The sequence below is a fragment of the Bubalus kerabau genome, chromosome 18, assembly GCF_029407905.1.
Source record: "Bubalus kerabau isolate K-KA32 ecotype Philippines breed swamp buffalo chromosome 18, PCC_UOA_SB_1v2, whole genome shotgun sequence".
Classification (NCBI taxonomy): domain Eukaryota; kingdom Metazoa; phylum Chordata; class Mammalia; order Artiodactyla; family Bovidae; genus Bubalus; species Bubalus kerabau.
The window spans coordinates 68,802,148-68,812,100 of record NC_073641.1 but is presented as its reverse complement, the minus strand read 5'-3'; the positions used below and the strand labels follow the sequence as shown (position 1 = coordinate 68,812,100).

Here is a 9,953-nt window from a genome sequence, read left to right as displayed (position 1 = left end):
TGAGCCCAAGCCCAAAGAGCAGGGTCCTTAGAAGAAGAGAAGACATGTGAACACACAGACACACACAGGGAGGTCTCCCTGTGGGGACAGAGGCAGCTGCAAACCTCGGAGCCCCAAGGATTTCCGGGAGCCGGCAGAAGCCAGAAGGAGGTGAGGAAGGGTTGACCTAGAGGATCAGAGGGAGCTCAAGCCTGTCAACACCTTGGTCTCCTACGTCTGCTCCCCCAGAGCCAGGAGAGAAGAAACTCCCGTGGTTCTAAGCCACCCAGTTGGTGGTCCTTCATCACAGGCACCGCCGGACATTATATTCCTTCCAGCAGCCAAAGACCTCACCTGTTATGAGCCAGTCAGTGTCCAGGGCAGTTTCAGATGGCTTAAATAAATTCATCCGAGAACTTCTCCTAGCGGTAAAAGGTTGACTTCATTTCAAACAAAAGCACACAAACGAAAAACCTCCTTTAAAATTGAACAGGGCTTCCCAAGTGGCTCAGACAGTAAAGAATCTTCCTGCCAATGTTGGGGAGCTGGGTTCGATCCCCGGGTCAGGAAGATCCCCTAGAGGAAGAAATGGCAACCCACCCCAGTATTCTGGCCTGGGAAATCCCACAGCCAGAGGAGCCTGGAGGGCTATAGTCCAGGGGGTTGCAAAGATTCAGACAGGACAGACCGTGCGTGCATGCAAAACCGAATGATTTCTGTTTTATGGGCAGAACACAATGTCCCCAGCACTTCCTGTCCGGCCGCTTTGTCGGGAGCTGGGACTTGTCATGAGCTCGTGCTTGGGGTGGCAGAGTCTCCAAAGGGCACCTGGGTCACCGGCACAGACCAGCAGCAGGCAGACTGCTGCCGGATCCTCAGTGGGACAGGGTCCGAGGGCACCTTTATCACCAGCCAGCCAGAGGCCCCTTCTCTCCTTCAGCGCTTTGCTGAGTTACTGCCAACCGGCCTGGCTCAGCTTCATCCATTAAGAAAAAGTGCTCACCAGGGAGAGGCTCTGTGGGCCATGAAAATGATTATGGACTCCGACCTGGAGGATCAAGGAGGGACAAAGGGAAGATCAAACGGAAAACAGGCAAGACCTGTAATATCTATGGCAGTGCTTCTCCATCCCTCCCTGGACCCCTGATGCTAAGAAGGCTTGGTTCTACACAGCACATGTGTAGCTATCCATCTTCTTTAATAATGGCCATTAATTGCCCACAGTTTCAATCTAGAGGACAAAACAAGTGAGGGAGGGAGTTCTGATTACTTCTGTTCCTAAGAAGCTTCTGAATATTCATTGGAAGGACTGGTGATGAAGCTGAAGCTCCAATACTTTGGCCACCTGATGGGAAGGGCCAACTCAAGACAGGGAAAGACTGTGGCAAAGATTGAGGGCAAAAGGAGAAGGGGATGACAGAGGTTGGGATGGTTGGATGGCATCACCAACCAATGGACTCAATGGACATGAGTCTGAGCGAGCTCTGGGAGATGGTAATGGACAGGGAGGCCTGGCGTACTGCAGTCCATGCGGTCTCAAAGAGCCAGACAGGACTGAGCGACTGAACAAAGAAGTTGCTAACAGTGACCAGGCTGCCATCTCCCCAGCTCTTCTTCTCGGTGGAATTCCCATCTCAAGTACATGGTTACCGGGGCAGTGATAAGCAGCTTGTTGCTCTGTCCCAGCTGGGCATGTGAGTCCCGTGGGAGACCCTCTACACCCTCTGGAAGCACTGTGTCTGGCTTACCAGCGAGGCCTGGAGAACACACCAGCAGTGGCCTGCCTGTACAGGACCAATGTGTCAGGTGACTCAGACCACCCCTCTCAGAACCTGCCCTGGGCCCAGCAACTGGCCTCTGGGCTTCCAGACCCAGGGTGCAGCCCTGGGGGAGAACTCTGTCCATGTGGGGCCACATTGGCTCTAGCTGCTCAACCAGCCACACTGGCCATTTAAATCACTGCCCATGGCACAGAGGGCGATGGTTTCCTGCCTATCTCACCAAACCAGCAAGCCCAACCTGGCTAGAGGTGATGCTGGGAAAGCAGTCCAATTGCCCAGATCTGAGCCTCACCCAGGAGGCTCTGTGTAATTGGCCCTGGGGAAGTGGGTATCAGTTTATCCCAAGATAGCCCCATGCACCCACCCCCGTGAGCCTGTATGTAGCCATGTTGAGATGGCTGAACTAGAATATTAACCCCTGCCACACCAGAGTTGCAGTCTATACTATTCTTTTAACTATAAAAGCCTAGCCTAGTCTACCACATTTAACAAATACTCCTTGAATGCATGAATGAATGAATGAACAAATGAAACCTTATCTGACCTCCTCAGGTTTGGAAGGAGAGTTTTAATTGTTTTTTAATTTATTTATTTTAATTGGAGGCTAATTACTTTACAATATTGTGGTGGTTTTTGCCATACTTTGACATGAATCAGCCACGGGTGTACATGTGTTCCCCATCCTGAACCCCCCTCCCACCTCCCTCCCCATCCCATCCCTCAGGGTCATCCCAGTGCACCAGCCCTGAGCACCCTGTCTCATGCATTGAACCTCGACTGGCGATCTGTTTCACATATGGTAATATACATGTTTCAATGCTATTCTCTCAGATCATCCCACCCTTGCCTTCTCCCACAGAGTCCAAAAGACTGTTCTATACATCTGTGTCTCTTTTGCTGTCTCACATATAGGGGAAGAAGAGTTTTAAAAGTGATCTGCCAATTCTGAGACATAAAGATGAAGGTTACTTTCCCGCTCAACAGTGATTCAGTAGAATTTGTTATTTGGCAGGAAAAGGGCAATGCTCTATGAAAAGTGAATAATAAGTTTTTCACACCTGCAAAATTGCCTCACAGCAGACCTTGTTTAACCCAAATAAACCAAGAGTAATTTGACTTTGGAATTAGATTAAATATGGAGAGTTGCAGACATGAGCCACAACTTAGAAAATGGAAGCAAATGGAAATTGATGAGTAAAAGGAGTTTCTAATAAACCATTTGCAAGTGTGACGGGGGCAGTGAGCTGCCAGGGCCGTGCTGGAACTCGTTAAATTTTCTCATTCTTTGTACAGCAAAAGCCCTGGTTAAATGACGTCTTATTTATCGAGCGTCAAACAAACAACATCTCATTAAATTCAACTCTTGGCTCAAACATTTACACAATAGGAAAAGCAATCTTTCAGAAAATCAAGAGATTGAGAAATAATTTTGAAATTATGTAAGTAATGAAGGAAAGTCATGTGTTTGTGTGTGTGTGTGTGTGTGTTCTTAGCAGTTAAGTTGTGTCTGACTCTTTGCAACCCCATGGACTGTAGCCCGAGAGGCTCCTTTGTCCATGGGATTTATCCAGGCAAGAATATTGGAGTGGTTGTCATTGCCTCTTCCAGGGGATCTTCCCCACTCAGGGATCGGACCTGCATTTTCTCGTCTCCTGTCTTGGCAGCTATTTCTTTACCACTGAGCCACCTGGGAAGGCCAATGAAGAAAAGTAGCAGCAGCCCAACGCAGGAGTCCCCAGATCCTCATGGAATGATAGCTAGCAAAAACTTCCAGTGATACACAGAAACGAGGGCATTATAAACGCATAAACAGAGGCTCAGCACAAAGAAATCACTGACTGGAAGAACATGGGCAAATATATTTGCAAAGGAAAGTAGTAATAACAGCCTCCGATTTACTAAGTCATTTTTTTTTACTTCATAAGAAAATATATATTTAATAAGGTTCTCACCTTTCTGCTGCTGCTGCTGCTGCTAAGTCGCTTCAGTCGTGTCCGACTCTGTGCGACCCCGTAGATGGCAGCCCACCAGGCTCCTCTGTTCCTGGGTTAAGCTACGTTTTTCTTAAAAAGATGCTATGTTAATTCATATGCTGCGCTCTTCTGGATTAACATGACCTTGAGAACAGGAAAGATGTCTTCTTTCTCCTGACCTCCATATGCAAACCCTACGCCTAATGCCATTTTACTGCAGAGCATACGTCTGGAGTATCTTCCACTAATCATATCATTTATAATAACATAAAAGCAGGTAAAGAATCTACCTGCAATGCAGGAACCACAGGAGATGCAAGTTAAATCCCTGGGTCGGGAAAATCCCCTGGAGAAGGAACTAGTAACCCGCTCCAGTATTCTTGCCTGGAGAATCCCACGGACAGGGCAGCCTGGAGGGCTGTGGTCCACGGGTTCATGAGGAGTCGGACACTGTGGAGCACAGGCGCCACAGGTATGCATGCATACCTTTACTGCTGTCGCGTCCAACTCTCTGCGACCCGGAGGACCATAGCCCGCCAGGCTCCTCTACCCATGGGATTCTCCAGGCAAGAATACTGGAGGGGGCTGCCATGCCCTCCTCCAGGGGAGCTCCCCAACCCAGGGATTGAATCCAGGCCTCCCACATTGCAGGCAGATTCTTTACTGTCTGAGCCACCAAGGAAGCCCACATGTATATATAATATATACAAATAGTACTGTATAATATATGAACAAAGCTAGTGGAGGTGAGGGAATTCCAGTTGAGCTATTTCAAATCCTGAAAGATGATGCTGTGAAAGTGCTGCACTCAATATGCCAGCAAATTTGGAAAACTCAGCAGTGGCCACAGGACTGGAAAAGGTCAGTTTTCACTCCAATCCCAAAGAAAGGCAATGCCAAAGAATGCTCAAACTACTGCACAATTGCACTCATCTCACACGCTAGCAAAGTAATGCTCAAAATTCTCCAAGCCAGGCTTCAGCAATACCTGAACCATGAACTTCCAGATGTTCAAGCTGGATTTAGAAAAAGCAGAGGAATCAGAGATCAAATTGCCAACAACAGCTGGATCATGGAAAAAGCAAGAGAGTTCCAGAAAAACATCTATTTCTTCTTTATTGACTATGCCAAAGCCTTTGACTGTGTGGATCACAATAAACTGTGGAAAATTCTGAAAGAGATGGGAATACCAGACCACCTGACCTGCCTCTCGAGAAACCTGTAGGCAGGTCAGGAAGCAACAGTCAGAACTGGACATGGAACAACAGACTGGTTCCAAGTAGGAAAAGGAGTACATCAAGGCTGTATATTGTCACCCTGCTTATTTAACTTATACACAGAGTACATCATGAGAAATGCTGGGCTGGAAGAAGCACAAGCTGGAACCAAGATTGCCCGAAGAAATATCAATAACCTCAGATATGCAGATGACACATTTATGACAGAAAACGAAGAACTAAAGAGCCTCTTGATGAATATGAAAGAGGAGAGTGAAAATGCTGGCTTTAAACTCAACATTCAGAAAACTAAGATCATGGCATCCAGTCCCATCACTTCTTGGCAAATAGATGGGAAAACAATGGAAACAGTGACAGACTTTATATTTGGGGGCTCCAAAATCACTGCAGCCATGAACTTAAAAGATGCTTGCTTGCTCCTTGGAAGAAAAGTTATGACCAACCTAGACAGCATATTAAAAAGCAGAGACATTACTTTGCCAACAAAGGTCTGTCTAGTCAAAGCTATGGTTTTTCCAGTAGTCATGTATGAATGTAAGAGTTGGACTATAAAGAAAGCTGAGCACCGAAGAACTGGTGCTTTTGAACTGTGGTATTGGAGAAGACTCTTGAGAGTCCCTTGGACTGCACGGAGATCACCAGTCAATCCTAAAGGAAATCAATCCTAAATATTCATCAGAAGGACTGATACTGAAGCTGAAACTCCAATACTTTGGCCACCTCATGCAAAGAGTTGACTCATTTGAAAAGACCCTGATGCTGGGAAAGATTGAAGGGGAGAGGAGAAGGGAATGACAGGGGATGAGATAGTTGGATGGCATCACCACCTCAATGGACGTGAGCTTGAGTAGGCTCCAGGAGCTGGTGATGCATGGGGAAGCCTGGAGTGCTGCAGTCCATGGGGTCACAGAGTCAGACATTACTAAGAGACGGAACTGAACTGAATATAAACATTCTATATGTTACATATTATAACTATTTACACTTAAATATAATGATTTCCATTATGTTTAATTAGTATTAATAACCATAATAATTTTGTATGTATATATTAAATCTGTAAATATATACCATATTGGAGACCCTAAAGTCTCTTTGAACTTTCCTTTTTAGATAGGTTGTTGTTAAAAGCAAATGCATTATTTTATAAATAAGTTCATTTGTATCATTTTTTTAAGACTCCACATATAAGCAATATCATAAAATCCTTCTTCTTCTCTGTCTGACTTACTTCACTCAGTATGATAGTCCCCAGGTCCATCCATGTTGCTGCAAATGGTGTGATTTCATTCTTTTTCATGGCTGGATCATATTCCACTGCATATACGCACCACGTCTTTATCTATTCTCCTGTCAGTGGACATTCAGGTCGCTTCCGCGTTTCAGCTATTGTGAACAGGGCTGCAGTGAACACTGGGGAGCATGTATCCTTTTGACCCATATTTACAAAACAGAAACAAACTCACAGACTTAGATAAGAACTTATAGTTACCAGAGGGGAAGGATGGGAGGGTGTATAGTAAGAGAATTTGGGACTGATATGTACACACTGCTGCATTTAAAATTGATCATCAACAAGCACCTACTGTAAAGCACAGGGAACTCTGCTCGGTAACTCTGCTCGTAACAACCTAAATGGGAAAAAAATTTGAGAAAGAATAGATACATGGATATGTACACCTGAAACTAACACCACATTGTTTATTAACTATTCTCCAATATAAAATTAAAAGTTGAAAAAAACAAACAAACAGATGAATTCAGCTTAGGAAATGAGCAGCCCCGGGGCAACTACACTGAGAAACACATAACCTTGTTTCAGCTACCACCCTGGGGAACTCTCCTTGGAGACAGGGTAATATCTTCAGGATGACTTCAAGGCTTTCTCTATTTACATATTTCTAGTTTAACACTACTTTCCTATCTGAATAATTTAATGTCAGTCCCGAGCCTGAATATTTTTACATTTTCCTATTACAAAATTCAGCAAACCCTAGACTTTTAACAAGGCAGTTTGCACATGCCCCCGTGACCTCAGAGTCAGTGACGTCTGCAGATCATCAGCAGATGCATCATTATTCCACTTTGCAGGTAGACTGCTTCTACGTCACAGACACAGCTCTTGCGTGTTACTTTTTAAAATAGCTCACTCTGGTTGCATGCCTGGGCTGTTTGTCCTTGCTTCTGCATTGCCTTGGAGAGGTTCCCAGGCTGGGGCCCCGGCAGGGCTGGGCTGGGCTCCAGAGTCTCCTGCAGCCTAGGGCTCATCCACTGGGAGATGGGGGAGCAAGCAGCTCCTGGCCCAGGAAGCTGACGCCCCTATCCCTCAGGTGCCAACCTCCCCTTCCCCATGGTGCCAGCCTCCCCTCCCCCATGGTGCCAGCCCCCTCCCCCATGGTGCCAGCCTCCCCTCCCCCAAGAGTCTCAGCCTCCCCTCCCCCAAGAGTCCCAGCCTCCCCTCCCCCAAGGGTCCCAGCCCCCCTCCCCTACGAGTCCCAGCCCCCCTCCCCCATGGTGCCAGCCCCCTCCCCCATGGTGCCAGCCTCCCCTCCCCCAAGAGTCTCAGCCTCCCCTCCCCCAAGAGTCCCAGCCTCCCCTCCCCCAAGGGTCCCAGCCCCCCTCCCCTACGAGTCCCAGCCCCCTCCCCCGTGGCGCCAACCCCCCTCCCCCATGGTGCCAGCCTCCCCCAAGGGTCCCAGCCTCCCTCCCCCACGGTCCCAGTCCCTCTCCCCCATGGGTCCCAGCCCCCCTCCCCCGTGGCTCCAGCCCCCTCCCCCACAGGTGCTAACCTCGGGTCAGCAGGCCACTCCTCTGCCTGTGCATCTCTGCGCCCTTCCTTCTCTTGTTGCTGTTCAGTCACTCAGTCGTGTCCCACTCTTTCCGACTGCATGGACTGCAGCACACCAGGCTCCCCTGTCCTTCACTATCTTCCAGAGTTTGCTCAGATTCATGTCCATTGAGTCAGTGGTGCCATCCAACCATCTCATCCTCTGTTACCCGCTTCTCCTCCCAACCTCAATCTTTCCTTATATCAGGGTCTTTTCCAATGAGTCAGTTCTTCACATCAGGTGGCCAAAGTTTTGGAGCTTCAGCGTCAGTCCTTCCAATGAATATTCAGGGCTGATTTTCTTTAGGGTTGACTGGTAGGATCTTGTTGCAGTCCAAGCGACTCTCAAGAGTCCTCCAGCACCACAGTTTGGAAGCATCAATTCCCTACAGGGCCCCTGAGACCTGACCCTTCCCCCCTTCAACAATAGAGCATGGGCACAGAAGAGAAAAGAGCACTGGGTGTGACCGCCCACATTAGGAGACAAGAGGACAGATGGTCCCCTCTGCCCTCCACTCCCTCCCTGAGAACATGCTTCCATCTGCACACTCCCTGGGTTCCAGGCACACCCTCAGGTGCCAGGTACTCTGCTGGGCATTGAGGGCTGCAGAGGAGAAGGTGAGGCCCCAGCTCACAGGCAGTCGGTTCATCACCCCCCTGAAACAGGCAGAAGCCTCTGTTACAGTGACATGAATCTCCATAGCAGGATGAAGGGAGCATGACTCAGCGCCCCCTCCCATCCCATCTGTCCCAGATCCCACCTGGGTGGTCCCAGAGCCCCAGCACCACTTTCTGGGACAAACCCAGGGGAAGCTTCAGTAGTCCCAGGAAAAGGGAAAACGTGAGCCCTCCATGTGTCTGCCTGAGGGTTGTCAGGAAAGACAGAACGAATGGCCAGGAAATCGTTTCACATATTAAGGCTCCAAGGGCTTCCCGGGTAGCTCAGCTGGTAAAGAATCCACCTGCAATGCAGAAGAGCCCGATTCAATTCCTGGGTGGGGAAGGTCCCCTGGAGAAAGAATAGACTACCCACTCTAGTATTCTTGGGCTTCCCTGGTGGCTCAGACAGTAAAGAATCTGCCTGCAACGTGGGAGACCTGGGTTCAATCTCTGGGTTGGGAAGATCCCCTGGAGGAGGGCATGGCAACCCACTCCAGTATTCGGGCCTGGAGAATCCCCATGGACAGAGGAGACGGGCAGGCTACAGTCTATGGGGTCAAAAAGCGTCAGAGGCGACTAAGCATGCCCCAAGCACATTAAGAGTCCCAGCGCCACTGTGCGGCAGTCTGGGCACGAAATCACCGCACAGAACAGTGTTTTAGGGACAAATGAAATGTGCGCTCCAGCCGACTTAAATGTGAGCCTTGGCGATCCAGTGCTTCACAAACTAGCTGGAGAAGGTTGGAACTAGAAGCCAGGCCCATGTGGAGCAGGCCAGGACTCTGTGCGCCAGGACCCCAGCCCTGTGCAAGGCAGCGTGGAGGCTCATCAGGCCAACACACTGCTGCAAAGGTGGGGGTGGGTATATTCAATGGCACCCCACTCCAATACTCTTGCCTGGAAAATCCCATGGACAGAGGAGCTTGGTAGGCTGCCGTCCATGGGGTCTCACAGAGTCGGACACGACTGAAGCGACTTAGCAGCAGCAGCAGGGCGGCCCCAACAGAGTACCACGTGGTCACAGTTCTAGAGGCTAGAAATCCACGCTGAAGGGATCAGCAGGGTTGGTGTTTCCTAATGCCTCCCTCCTGGGCTTGCAGACAGCCGTCTTCTCCCAGAGTCCTCCCACGGTCCTCCCTGGGTGCCTCGGGTCTGTGTTCTCATCTCCTCTTCTTCTAAGGCCACCAGGCCTGTTGGATCAGGCTCCACCCTCATAACCTCATTTTACTTCAATTGCCTCCAAAAAGGCCCTTCTGAGGTACTGGGGGTTAGAACTTTAACACATGAAGCAGAGGGTTACAGGACCCGATTCCGCCTGTAACAGGTAAAAATTGTGAATGGATGTCTTGGGGTAAGGGAATGTTGACTTAAAACATAGTCACTACAGGGGATGACAGAGCATTAGATAGTTGGATGGCATCACCAACTCAATGGACGTGAGTTTGAGCAAGCTCCAGGAGATGGTGAAGGACAAGGAAGCCAGGCTTGCTGCAGC

General features: G+C 49.0%; 1 long non-coding RNA gene across 1 annotated transcript; it reads right to left on the bottom strand.

The window, feature by feature from the left end:
• Window positions 1-705: 705 nt before the first annotated feature.
• Window positions 706-7,964, bottom strand: LOC129632853 (uncharacterized). Its single transcript, XR_008704697.1, has 4 exons — window positions 7,761-7,964; window positions 6,558-6,602; window positions 6,203-6,357; window positions 706-1,027 (listed from the first exon to the last, which is right to left on the bottom strand). It is a non-coding gene; the product is annotated as an uncharacterized LOC129632853 (long non-coding RNA).
• Between the last annotated feature and the right edge of the window lie 1,989 nt (window positions 7,965-9,953).